General features: G+C 37.7%; 1 protein-coding gene across 7 annotated transcripts in view; it reads right to left on the bottom strand.

Moving 5' to 3' along the window:
* Positions 1-15,084, bottom strand: part of LOC105224888 (talin-1) — a 69,135-nt gene that overhangs the window by 30,081 nt on the left and 23,970 nt on the right. For 6 of the 7 annotated variants that reach the window (XR_007422977.1, XM_049458240.1, XM_049458246.1 and 3 more), the window contains exon 2: positions 11,823-11,923. The gene's annotated coding sequence lies outside the window, so the exon portion shown is untranslated. Of the gene's footprint in view, positions 1-815; positions 1,481-11,822; positions 11,924-15,084 lie in introns of those variants that run through there. The other variant, XM_049458241.1, reaches the window with a different exon arrangement.

Below are 15,084 nucleotides of genomic sequence, written 5' to 3'. Positions count from 1 at the left end.
GAGATACACAGGTTTTTGAGATACAATTCTTAAAGACTTGGATGAAGGAATTAATTTCCATTACAAATATTTGAAAAAAAAAAATCCCGAAATTTTCACTAATATTTTAATTTTTTTGTAAAAATGTCTGCCAAAAATGTAATTTTCAGTGTTATTTTTTTCTTCGTCCAAGTTCTAAGTTAAGGTTTTAACTAAAACACATATTTTTTCACTTTAAATGATCCTGTTAAAAGTTATCCTGCCATCTCGGACGCATCTTTTTTCCAAGGTTTCACCGGAAGTGGCGTCGCAATGGCCGAGTTTAAAATATTTTTGTTCAAAAATTTCTAAATTTCTTTGTTAATAGTATATGTTTGTAACAATTAAAAATTCCAATAAAATATATCAGTTTTTATATGAGAACAAATTTTTTGAAAAAGGGTTGTTTTTTTTATCGGAGGAAACCCATGTAACAACTTAAAATATGTATAAATATACTATTCAAATTTTAAAAACATTGCAGTAACTGTTTTTTTAATGAAAAACATCGCCATTTTGGGGCGGTCAGACTAAGTGTCTTTTAAGAATTGTAAGAGTACTCCAAACTAGAGAAAGCAAATTTCTTATAACAATTTTTTTTTCAAATAAAATGTTCTTCAGAACCAAAGCAAATTCCCTGGAACTATTTTTTTTTTAATAAAAATGATCTCCAAAAATTAGCAAACCCGCAACAGTTATTTTTTTTTGATATTTGTTTTGTGAATAAATATTTTTTTTTTGTTTTCATAATTTTTTTTTTGTTTATTTTAATAAATATTTTTGGCAACGCTACTTACTTTTTGGACAGTTGAAACTCATTGCTGAGTTTTCGTTGTTACTTTTAAAAACGTGAAGGCACATCGGGCAAAACGCAAGGCAATTGTGTGAAGATTTTATAAATCGTTTACAGCAGCTCGATCGTGCGATTCGTGGTGAACGTATGGCCCACGGCATTGGCTGCGCTGGGCCGTTCAACGCGACCGAATCGCCGACAACTGTTTGAGGCACGTTGTGATGTGACACCAACAACGTTACGTTGCACGTACGGATGTACGTCGTAACGTTGATTTTTCGTATAACAAATTTATTATTTTCGAAATTAAACGAACCGACAAAACTAAAATCTCCGAACGCAATAACGACAACAAACGATGCTTAACAATTACAGTTTTTTAAAATTACAACAGCAATAGCTTTTAAAACGTATACATTTGCGGTAAAAAGTAGTTTAATGTAACAACAATAAGCGATGGTATTAAAAACGCGACGAATATGACGAGAAAAAACGACGTATAAAACTTGGACAATAAAACACGTTACACGTAACGGCACAATCTTGGCAAGCGATTGTGTGTGTGTAGGTTTTAAGGCTATGGCGGCGATTAAGGCACACGAAACGAAATTTTCGAATTTTAACCGTTATTTTTTTAAAATATTCAAAAATCGTATATTTAATGTTTTTTAAAGTTTTTATATTAATTTTTTTTTGTAATTTTATATTAATTTTTTTTTTATTATTTTTTTAATTATTTTTTTATAATTTTTATTTTTTTTTTATTTTTTTATATTTTTTTTTTAATTTTTTTTTATTAAAACCGAAACATTTGCGTCTATCTCTAAGGCACTGGATGTTTTAAGGCGATTCGGTGTTTCTTGGCGTCTACATTCTTCCCAAAATGCAGCACGCAAGGCACTTGTTTGGAATTTTATTTAATAAAATTGTTTTAAAAGCAAAAACCGTTAACTTTAAAAGGCGTAATACTAATAAATAACAACAACAATAAACTAATTGTATCAAACGCGTGTTCGTTTCGCTTCGTTTCTAAACGCTGAGCACAACCGTTAGAGTAAAACTTGCAGTACTGTTATCTCAATTTCGATTTCGGATTATTGTTTTTTATTCGCTGATTCCTGGCGCAGCGCTACATTTTCGACAAGTGTAACGTGGCAGGTCGCAAGCACAACTGAGTTGAAGCGAACGGCCAGCACTTTCTCACAGCTGAGCTGTTGCTAACACGGCCGCGTTTGAAGCTACTGCTGCTGGCTACTGGCTGCTGGCTGGCTAAGCTGGCTACTACACGCCGCTGATGTCCTTTCCGATCTGTGGTTAGGCCTAGAATGATGTGTTCCGTCAGCGACACATCGTGAACCACTGCTGCTAAACTCAGCCATTCCACAAGTCGTAAGCGTTCGAAGCGTACGCTCGGTACGCGCAGCTACCCGGTGGCGGTGGTGGTGGTGGCGCCGTACAGGACACAGTGATGGTGATGAAGCTGTTGGCAATTGCGTCGGCGACAATGGTTGATGTGTTGGCCAAGCACAGCACAGCACATACAGTTAGCGCCAGTGTCAGCGACAGTGTTGGGCGCATGCGCCATCGGAAGCTGCGCAACGTTGCGCTTACAAAAAAAAAAAGTTCAAAGAAAATGCAAAAATAGCAACAAAAAGGCGTATGCGATAAAGTGCCGGCCGCGTGCGGTGACAAGTGGCAAGTAGCGCACCACGTCAGCGCTCGCAACAACAAAGCTGGCAAGTCAAACAGCTAACGAGTCGCACACATAGACTTAGACAAGAGAGAGGGGTGCAAAGTTTGGCATGATGCTGCGCTGTCACAGCGCCGATACAAAGTCGTAAATATACATACATACATATATATGCATTCAGCTGGCTGGCCATGGGGTTGGAGGTTGGCTTTGTGGTGGACCGAAATTGGTGGGTGTACAACTACAACACATACATATATGCATATGAAGCGCTAAAATCACACCACCCATGGGGTTGGATTATATAGAAACGCGAAAGGCGACAACCACTATGAAAATTCGCATTGGCCTTATGTAGTTTGGGGAAGCCAACAGCAACAGCAATATGTAGGACTGCGAGAAAAAATGCGCTGAAGTTGGATATATGTACATATGTATGTATAAGTAATATATGTACATAAGTACATATGACTTTTTGTTCATATATATTTACATATTTACTTCAATATTCATATATGTACATATATACTTATATAAGCGATATTTTTGTATATACATATGCATTTACTTAAGAGGTAATACCCACTTGCGAATTTAAAAAAATCGATTTCTAATTATACTATATATCGTATGAGAAAATGTATAATACTATATTTGAAAATATTCCCCGAAAAATTGATGTTGATCCGGTAAATAACTTCGTATATATAGGCGTATTTTTTGAACTTAGTGTAATCGGCTACCAGAAACTTTAACGAGTTTTTCTCGAACCAATATCCTTCAAGTCGATGAGGAAAATTTCTCCGAGCCGGTTAGGCTTATCGCCTTGAAAATTTGACAAGATATACAGACATATTTGTCAAGTAATGATTAAAGCGGGCAGAGTACACAGAAATGCTCCACTGCTTTGAATGTATTCCTGCGAGGACTTTTTTGGCGGGTTGAGGTCTTCTGTTGAGAGCTTTCTATCGATTCTAGTTTCAGATTACAACACCACTGTAACGTCTTTCAAGCGGTGGCGGCTGCCATCAAGATAGCAGTGGATGTACACCTCCGAAGTGCAGCTTCCTTCAGAGAGATATGCATTCACTACGATGACCGAAGCTATCGCTTATGACCTCATTAGCGATAACTTCAAACTTCTTCCATACTATACGACTAATCGAAGGGTGGTCATTTCAGAATCACCGGAAACTGCAAAGCTGATGAGCTTACTTGAGAGTGCATCCTTTTCCCAATTGCCTCCGAAGCACCTTTGGATCTCCATTGAGCTCATCAAGCGCTGGCCAACAACCACAACTTATGGACCTTTGGACCTCCAGTGAGCTTAGCAAGCTTTGGTAAATACGAGAACTAGTGCGACTGCGAGATACTTCTCGTACAAATTGAACCATAAGATGTCCTCCGAACTACTGTCTCTTAGCAATGTCAACCTCGCCGCTAAACATTCTTTCGGACGCTCTTTGCCAAAGCTGTATGATGGAAGGCGAAAAGGGATCATCTTGTACGTTATGTACCTCCTCTATTGTCTGGCTTTTGTCAGACAGATTGAAATATATCGGTACCCACACTTTTGGCGAACCTAGCGAAGTTGCTGGTATTGCCTTCGTCGATGAGAATCTAGTAATCCACTTTTAGAATTTTTCGAGTAATATAAAGGACGTACATATATCAATTGAGATTTATCGGTGATCAACCGTACGACCGAACCTAAGCTAAGCCAGTCTGAAGTTCATTTTTTTCACAAAAAACTCTTTTTTTTTAGAAGCCACCATTTTGGCAAAAATCAAAATTTTAACTAGTCCTTAGATCATAACTTATATTTATCTAATTTTTTTATGGTTTTGGACTTTTATTTTTTTGGACAATTTTAAACAGAACCAGTATAGAAGAGTTAAGAACGTGTATAACCGAACATTAAACGCTCTAGCAATTTGCAAGAATTAAAACCAGGTAAATAAGGGCTGTTAGTTACACGGGGTTTAGGGTGAGTTTTCACCCGATTTTATTCACAAAAATACACCGTTATAAGAAAATATGCTCTCTCAATTTTATTAAGATAACTCACATATTGGTCGATAGGTCTATATAAGCGGTATGAAGTCAACCGCATGTTCGAAAATCTTTAGGTACAAGTATACATACATATATATGGGGGCTACAGGAAGTATTGACTTCATTACATCCATTTGTAGCACATAGACATACTATTACCAGGAAAGTATTCTCTCTGTATTCAATTATAAATCTGACATTTTGGACCAATATTTTCGGTAAAAAGTCACCTATAGGCTTTAGGGTTCGCATTTTCGATACCTAGATTTTTGGTCAAAGGGTGGCATACGTTACATTTATTGATTCTTGATTTGTATACTCGAAAGGAAAGAGTCAGAAGAAATTTAAAATTGTGTTATATGGGAAGTAGGCGTGCCTGTAGTCCGATTTCTCCCATTTTCACACTGTATTATAGAGATATTAGTTGAATGTCATGTTGCTTGAAATCGGTCGAGCGGGTCTCGAGATTTGTGTAGTCACATAAAAGTGGTCGGTGCCACGCCCATCGTCCGATTTTGACCCCGGCTGCATTAGCGCTCTGTCATATCATCTCGAAGGGGTAAAATTTAATGTTGCTGGCATATTTAGTTACTGATTTATCGCGCTTTAAGTAGTTTTTAACAGTACCGTTATAAGGGGAGTGAATGGGATTATCATCCGATTTCGCGCTAGATGAATTTGGTTGTTGTAATTTAAGGGGTTTAAGAGCCTATTTTTTCAAAATTATTTGCCCACAAATTGCTATTGCCTACTAAATGCCTAATAAAAAAATTAGGAAAAATATTTTTTCTGACTCCCAAGTGCATAAACCGCTTTGATATATAATTTTATACCTTTATGTATATAAGCACATATAACTTAATAACACACATACAGACATATGGTGCTGACAAAAATAACTTCATATATATTAGCATCCCTCTATATACATAAGTAAGTATATACCACGCTTAAGCATGGTTATGTGCTTATAAGTATGCCGCTATGCAGATTGCGCGTTGCTGCGCCTGGATATAGGCTTTGATTTTTAATTAACAACATCATTGTAAATGCTGCGTCAATAACTGCGCTTATATATTAAAGTATATATAGCCGTAACAAACAACCAACACATAAACACAAATACCCGCAGAGATAACAGAGAATCTTCGGGGCATACAATTAATGCTAACAAACTGATTTCAGCGATTAGGTTAATTTGCGCACATTGAAAAGACAAAACAACAACTATCAACCACTACTACAATAACAACAACCACATAAACAACAACTATCACCACATTAGAGCAAATGCACCGCAGTAAGGTTCAGCCGAAACTCCGTCGCTACAACATTTGTTTATGCAGCAAACTCGCCAACTCAATGACAACGCAGCACTTGCCACCCACCGCTACGGAATGTGCCCCGTGCAAGCAACCCACAAGCTAAGAAACCAATCGCGCTAGCGATCTAACAAGCTAACGAGCGCAATTGTTGTTGTTTTACTGTGTTTTTTGTGTTTAGTAAAGTATATTTCAGTGGACAAAAAATGAAATGTTGTGAGCTCGACATTATCATATTAAAAAAGTAGCAAAATCATGTTTCAGTCAGCAGTGTAGGGCTCAACAGGATGCCAATATTGCATGCAATTTACGAAGAAATCTTCGTGCAGTGTGAACACATTTAATTAAAGTAAATAGTTGTGCGTATTGTTCATTATAAAACATGAAAATGCTATTTGCCTAACTCGAGCACTTTTTTAGTTCAGGAGAGGCAATCTTAAGCAGAAAATGATTAATGTCGTTGCACGAGGAGTTATTTGAAAGTCGACTAAGTGGATCGGCGATCAGACACAACACTCCAGCTTTGAAGGTTTTCGATTCAGTACCCGCCGGTGGAAGCAGAGGAAAAGGAAGACCACCACTCCGTTGGAGAGATCAGATGGAGAAGGACCTGGTTGCACTTGGTATTTCGAATTGGCGCAAATAGCGGCTATAACCGCATAATCAGTGCCTACGCCAGTAAAGAATTAGAATTGCATCGGCAATAGAAGTGTACGTAGCAAATTGAAGCATACGTATATTCATTCGTTAATAAAGACAGGACGGTTAATGGATTCCAATCTGATTTTCTAGAACTGGTAGGACGCGGATGATAGAGCTTCGAACAAGCCAGAACTTCGCAATCAGACCGTTCCCACTACAGTTGATTCTTCGACCAGAATGGACGGAACGGATTTTTATTCACCCAAGTATTGCTAACATGGCAATATTAATTGAAATTTGTTGAGTAATGTTTTTTGCCATTACTGCAGCAATATAATGTGAGCACCTACACATAAGCTCCATTAAGTAGCAAAGTGAACTCCTTTCGAAGCAGTTTATGCTCCACTGTTTTCGCGGAAACCATTCCTGCATTCATTTTCCTGAAGCGGAACCGTCCCCCATGGATCAGCAAGTTGTCGTTCGTGGAATACGCGTACAGCATTTGACTGATCACACTTCGAACTGACATTTCGGCAGTCATTAAAAGCTATTCACAGAGGACAATTGTCCAATTACGGAGAGCACGATTTTCCTCGAGAAACTAGCGTAATACATTCTGGGTATAAAGTAAATTAAACAATTGCTTACCAATCTTTAAAAAATCTTACCTTATCTTTAAAAGCGCACTGCATCATCCATTCGTCTGATAGATCGTTTTCTGGGCATATCGATAGAGGATTTCGATGACAAATTAGCCACCTATTTTCTTATCTCATATAATAAATGTATAAATATGTAAGTATACTGAACGTTTAATCGGGAATTTCAGTACCCGACCTCCAACGACAACATCGAACGAACACTAAAATTTATATCTTGATTGCAGAGTTCGTATCGGTTCTTTAGAAAGCCACCACTACAATTGAGCCCAAATATTTTGTAGTTAGACTTTACGTGTCAAAGGTCAAGTGTAAAAATATAACTGTCACAAAATGTATCCTTCTTGAGGTATAACATATTAAGTGATTCAAGATTTCGTAAAAAAATGTTAAAAATGAAGTTAGCTTGTTACTGAAATACAATTTTTTGATGAAAAACAATGCTCTGATTCCAAAAACTGGCTTGAAGAGTATTTATTCGGGCTTAGCTCCAGGGGAACTAACCATACGTTAAATATTTGTGGAAATGCGTGTAGACCCTATATATAAGGCCGAGTACGATGAATGCAGTGTACGCTTAAAGGTGATGAAGTGGACTTCGATTTGCTTCCGCATCCACCACATTTACCGAAGACTCGAAGTCCGTTCCCACGACAGTTGGGTTTACGTAATCAGAATGGACCCGGATTTTTATTCGGTCAAGAAGTGTCAACTCGGCAGAATTCTGTCGCTACAACAACAACAAGACTTGAAGGCATTGTGGTACCAGGACTTTGGCGGTCCGAGCTGAAACGCATGAAGTCTACATAGTTTAGGGCTCATAGTAACATCTAATAACAAGGATTGTCGGATTAATACCCACGCGTTGAGTAAAAGTTTTCGCTTGAAGTTGTCTAGAAAATGGTATTTCTCATTATTAGATAACATTTTGGTTTCTTTCAGTTCAATCTCTATGATGGGTATGGAAATCGTCTACGTGGGATCTGAAGGTCAGAGATCAGCCAGCGTAACCTTAATTATAATCATAGCGCTATTTAAGTATGTATGTGAAGCCCCATTACAATTCAAGTATGAAGCCTTTAAGTCCTTCCATATCTTCCATCTATCTTAAACAATTATAAACCCTGCGATTCGCAGCTAATTAATTAGAAATGTTGCATTTGAGTAAATAGTCTTGCCGAAGACCGCTTTTAGTCCGTTCGTGAAATAAAACGGTAAATCATTGATGAAATGCAATTAATCGTTTTTGCACAACTGCTTAATTACAACAGTGCAATCGTCGCATCAGTAGAATACCAATCGTCGAATAACATTAAAATGGCAAATTCACACACACACACATGCGCATTCATGTTCACTCATACACTCGCAGGCTCGTGAAGTGGTCATATTGCTCATAAAAAAATGTAAAATCTATCAAGAGCGCCAGCGAATGGCAGGATATCACACTCATATCGCTATAATATAAGCACATGTATATGAGGATATACATATATATGTGTGTGTGTGTTGGTGTGTACACTTGCCAACGGTACACAGCAGCCGCCATGAAATCTCAACTGGCGCGACAATGTGGCGCCTAGCGACCATTTTGTCTGTGACTTAAATACAAGCTTCGCTAACCACTTGCTATGTGTGCGTGTGGAAACCACATTTTAGCGTGTTTGTATTTGTGTGTGGGCCGTAGGAGCATTTGACTGTGCGAGCGTTTTCATGTTGTTTGCGCAATGCTGAAAGGAAAAATGTCACGAAGCTGCGACAACATGGAGCCATTGTATGATTCTGTGCATGTGTATGCTTGTGCATATGTATATGTTTATATATGTATGTTTGTATCCTTTCTTCATTCAGTTGCCTAGTCTACAATTCTTTTGTGCCATTCTTCTCGCTTGCATACGAGTGAGTTCGTGCATGCGTCAATAAATATTTATGGATATGTGAGAATGTAAAAAAATATATTAAGCACCTACCAATATAATATGAGAGTCGTTAGTTACAGTTATAATAATTTCAACACATTGCCGTACAAGAACAATTTACAAGTAAATGAATGCTTTGATGATACTTTTTTTTTGAAAAAGAAAAAATGTTTTTATGGTTTGCCATATCTAATTGCTGTTGTTAGAGCTTGTCCAGAAAGATTATTTCTTACTTCTAAAACTTACACTTCAAACATTGAAGTTCGATTGAGATTCAGTCATCGGAAACTTCCCTCTTGCGAGTCGTCCATTTACCTCTGTTAATGACGATAACTTGAATAAAGTTAAAGATAGTCTTTGAAACCGTCATATTGCCATTAGACACATATCAGAGGAGCTCAACATCTCTTATGGATCGACTGTACATATTTTGGTTAAAGTTCGGGATATGAAGCGTGATTATGCTATACTCGATACCAAAATCTGAATCTTTTGCAAAAACAACGTTGAGGAGAGGTCGGTAAAGGAATCTCTGACAAGGTGGCTGAGAACTTTCCATTCAACAAACACATCATTATTGATGATAACATATTATTTGTTTATGAATATGATGTCGAAGTTGTCCACCAATCTAGAGAATGACGTACAAAAATAAGCCGAAACGGCAAACATGACTTTTTTACACTTTTTTTGGAATTTTTTTAGTTTAACTAGAAGATATACTATTAAAAAATATGAATATCTTTGATTTTTTTGTTTCCGATAGAAATTGCCAACTGCATCCTTCCCGCCGTCCGACAAATGCACATACGAAATACATCGGGCAATTGCTTCCCAAAAGCAGAATATCAAAGATTTCGTATCCAAAAAATTTGTGAATAATGTTTAAATATGTAATTATAAACCCTAGAAATTTCGCTTTAATCAATTATTTCTTTCTCTCCCAAAAAAATCCTCAAAAATCGATTTTTTTTAGCCTCTAAAGCAGGCTCCCCCCTTAAGGGCGTTAATAAAGAATTATATTAAAATACGTGAAAATGTATTTTTGTTTGCCAATCTGCGTCAAATTTGATCAGATGGTGTGTACAAAGTCTCGACGAAAACTTCTATAACCAATTTTAAATTGAAAACATACAAATGCAGCTTGTGCAGAACTGAAGCCGCTCGACCTTTCCAAGCAACATCACTTCGCATTACGGGCTCTTAAATTGGTACTTTTCAGATCCGACGTACTTGAGTCAAATTTTGAACAGCGATAAGACCCGGTTCAAGCTCAAAGCGTATGTACTCGTAAGCAAGCAAAATTTCCGCATTTGGGACGAAGAACAGCCTGAAGAAATTCAAGAGCTGCCATTTCATCCAACAAAAAAAAAACAACGGGTTGGTATGGTTTGCGGGCCGGTGGAATCGTCGGTACATATTTTTTAAAAATGAAGACGGTAAGAACGGAACCGTTAACGGTGACCGTTATCGCGCCATGATAATCGACTGTTTGATGCCTGAAATTGAAGCTCGTGATCTCGGCGACATTTAGTTTCAACAAACGGCGCCACTTCCCACACATCGCATCAATCAATGGATTTATTGGGAGAACACTTCGGTGAGCGGATAATTTGACTTTTTGGGTTTGGGCCACCAGGAACATCCGATATCACATCGTTATACTATTTCTTGTGGGAGTGTGTAAAGACTAATGTCTATGCGAACAATCCGGCTTCCATTCTGGCCTTGGGACAAAACATCACGCGTGTTATTTGCCTATTACCAGTCAAAATGCTCGCACGAGTCAAGAAAAATTGGACTCAACGGATGTGTCATCTGAGACGCAGCCACGGCCAACATTTGAAAGAGATAATCCTCAAAAAAGAAATGTCAAAGAATGTTCTTTCGAATGATAATAAACAATCCCCATTACATATATCTGAAGTTTCTGTGTATTTTCTAAAAAATAGGGAACCTCGAAATGGATTCAACTTCAAATTTTCTGAGAACATTCTTAAACATAATATGTGCATTCGAAATAATATAAGCAAAACAAAAGATCGATTTTTTGAAATTCACAAGAAGGTGTAACACCTTAAGGGTATATTCTAATCTAAAAACGAAAAAAGTCCAATTCCATAGTTTAGTTATTCAAAATTATCTCCTTAAAAGAATTTTTCAAAATTCGAAATTTTTCAGTAGTTATAGCCGTTTTAGTGTCGTGGCCCGAACGTACCGGCAATGAAAATCCAAACTATTTTTTTCTCTCAACCGATACCTTTGATATTTAATGAAAATCTTTGTTATGCCTCTTTCTGTCGCCCAGCCTCGAAGTTCGAAAAATGTAAATTTCAAAAATGATTAAAAAATTCGGAAATAAGAAAAAAGGGAGTTAAAATTTTTTTAAGGCGACGCTGTTTTTTAATTTTTTTCTATCTTTCAATTTGTCTGTTTCAGATCACCGTATTTTTTGCAGCCTTCATTTAGCCGCTGGTAATTCGAGGATGTTTTGATTTTTTTTGTAATTTTTTTATGTTATTTAATAATTTGTAAGAATCATATAAATTGATGGTAAACATGTTTTTCGTTTTTAATTTAGTTTGAAAAATTCCTAAAGTATTGCCCATATAAATGATTGCATTATATACTAAAATTATGTGTATACGAGTATATCAGTGACGCCCATTGTAATTAAAGTAATTACCCTTATTTTAATTAAAAATCAAAATTAATATCACTCACCTTGTTTTAAGCAAAAAGGTAAAAAATTCGTAAATTGTAAAAAAATGGCGATATTGTTGTCGTTCGTTTGTTTATATTTGTTAACTTTCGATGTGAGGAATCTGCAAGAAAAAATTAATCGAAGAAATTAATTAAAGTGTATCAAGCAACCAATATTCCTATTTAAAAATAAAAAACTAAAAGAAAAGTTTTGAGAGAAATGCGTTTTCCATATTGAATTCCATTTGGTTCGAATGTGCTCCATATCACACTTGCTAAATATATTCACACCCATAAGAGAAAACCTTAACCAAACAGCTAACCAGGCCAGCAATGTCAGTGAGGCATTGGCCGTGCGGTTTCTGCTACCGCAACTTTGTAGGCTTTGGCACCGTATTAGCTGTGAATTGCGAAGATAAACCGCTTCTATTGCACTTCTTCGCTAATGTCTTAAGTATATATGTATGTATGTATGCTTGTATGCAGGCACATTGCAGTCACATTTCAAACACCAAATCGGTGGGTTCAAGTTTTCCCATTGAGGCTTTTCTTGGAGATCAAACGACGCAAAATATCAAGGTAAGCTACACAGCGAGATATTCTTTTCGAACTTCATCACGAGTGTTAAACTCAAGTTTACTGATTACTTTGAGCTTAAACTTTGTGCATCACCACAAATATGGAGTTTGCCGGAAAAGATTTATTTGGGCTCCCAAAAGCGTTTAATACTTTTGGCGGGAAATATTTTAAAATATGAATTGTTCAAATATGATTTCCCGTATACCCCATCAAGCCTTTAACTTGTTGCAATAGTAAATCAGGGATCCTAAAATTGTATATCTTCTTCTTCTTAATTGGCGTAGACACCGCTTACGCGATTATAGCCGAATTAACAACCGCGCGCCAGTCGTTTCTTCTTTTCGCTCCTTCTGTATATACGAATTCGATATCGTACTTTCAGAGATAAACAAAACAGTACTGAATTTCCATAATAGATATTATTATATCTCAATCTGAGAAAAGTTCTTATTTATTCTTCTTGTTCGCTGTTTGGTACCAATTGGAGATTACAAGTGTGGCCAGGTCCTTCCCCAGCTGGTCTTTCGAACGGAGTGGAGGTCTTTCTTTTCCTCTGCTTCCCCCAGTGGATACTGCGTCTAATACTTTCAGAGCTGGAGTGTTTTTATCCATTCGGACAGCATGACCTAGCCAGCGTAGCCGATGTCTCTGCGACTTGGCGCTGCCAATGCACAAAGGACCATACATAAATCTTCCCCATAACCTTTCTCTCGAAAACGCCGACTCTACAAATGTTGTCTTCGACCATGGCTCTGCATCACATTGTAGGACGGGAATGATAAGTGACTTATAGGATTTGGTCTTTGGAAGTCGACAGAGGACTTTACTTCTTAATTGCCTACTCAGTCTGAAGTAGCACCTGTTGGCAATAGTTATTCTGCATTGGATTTCGAGGCTGACATTGTTGCTGATGATAATGCTGGTTCCAAGATAGACAAAATTATCTACGACTTCGAAGTTATGACTGTCAACAGTGAAGTGGGGCCAAGTCGCTACAAAAAAGACACTAGATGCAAGATACACTGTAATAAATGCTGCCTCATACTTTCCTTCCCACATTTCTCACAGTGTAAGTGTAAAGAATTTCTTTTTCTCCCAAACGCAATGTCGGATGCCCCACAACAACTTTGCCATTTGAAGGCAAACGGTCACGTCAAAGTTGTCTGCCTCAACCTCTCAAGTGCAGGAATGCCACTCAGGGCCTTAATTAGAAAAAAACCGATGGCGACCACCTTTGGTATTAAGACTGCCGCGACGACGAAGCAAAACTTCGTGCAAGAACACTATGAAGTGCACATAGTCGCCACATTGATGCTGCCGAAGACTGGCATTGCCACACAACAAATAGGGAACGGATCGAAGCGTACGAGTGCGAATAATTACGAACACGTACAAGCGCACGCGAACACCCAAGCAGAGTTGAAGTGGAGTATATAATGCACCTATCATGCAAGCAACTAGGAGATGCGAGTGCTCGCGCAAAGAAGACCAGGCATTTTGTGCCACGTGCCGAAAGCACCACAGCGCGCAACAACAAAGTGCGCTTAATAGAAGAGTAAATATATGTATATACATATGTATATACATATGTATGCAATGCATATACAAAGCATCGCTGAAGTATATCTGTCTGTCAGCAAATGTATTTGTATGTTGGTAATGGCGACTTGACGCCGAATTAGCCGCCAGAGTGTAGGTGCAAAGGCATTTGGCCCATTTAAGGCCGTCAACACACTTTGTATGCACCTACATAGCCGCGTGCATACCTTTGTTACCGTTTGTTGCCCATTGTCGGCGCACAAATTGGCCGCGCATTGAAAGCGGCCAGCGTGAAATCACTCAGCCGGCATGCAGTAGCTACGCGGTTGCACTATAAATGTTGTTGATTGCTTTATAAGAATGCACATACATAAGTATATGTATGTAAGTCTGTAAGCGTTCGTTTCTATAATCATAGCAAGTGGCGCGTAGCTGTCGCGTGGGTCGGCCACAACGTCTGTCCATCAATTCGGCGGATGTAAACAATGTCACGTTTATTGTATACATACATACATATATGAATCTAGATAAATGTGTGTGTGTGCATCTACGTTTGTGTGTAGGCGGACAGCTAACGAAGTGTTGCATTATGGTGTTGTACGCTCCAAATATGAAAGAGTTGCATGCCCCACACACATGAAAGTGAAATTGAGCGACCGAACTTTGGCGTGTTTACAATATGTCAAAATCATCACACGATAATCACTTTCCATTGTCGTTATTTGTTATTAGAAATATGTGTGGACATACCGCATATCATAACGGTAGATATGCCTGCTTATATAGTTAATATATTCAAAGCATTTTAGTAGATGCGTCGGCTTTTATTTGCAGAGAAAACGTTAAGCTTATTTATTAATGATATAATGACGTGTAAAAACTGTTCAAAGTGATAAATAACGGATGAGAAAGAGCTAAGGTAGTGCGCCGTCGAATGTTAGGTCCACTTACATTTTAATAAACAGAGTTGCCACTTATGTATGTAAAAAGATCGATCAAAAAGAGAAAAGTTTTTATTTTAAAAAATATCTTTACGATATTTTGGCAACAAGGTGTGTTCCAAAGTAAACAGGACTTTTTGAATCTAGCACCCACTGGTGGCGCCATCTATATGTCGACTGGTGCGTTAGAATCTGTTATCTTTATCGATTGTCCAGTGAGAATT

The sequence above is a fragment of the Bactrocera dorsalis genome, chromosome 5 (assembly GCF_023373825.1).
Source record: "Bactrocera dorsalis isolate Fly_Bdor chromosome 5, ASM2337382v1, whole genome shotgun sequence".
Classification (NCBI taxonomy): Eukaryota; Metazoa; Arthropoda; class Insecta; order Diptera; family Tephritidae; genus Bactrocera; species Bactrocera dorsalis.
The sequence above is the reverse complement of the archived record's forward strand: the minus strand, read 5'-3'. Positions and strand labels throughout refer to the sequence as shown.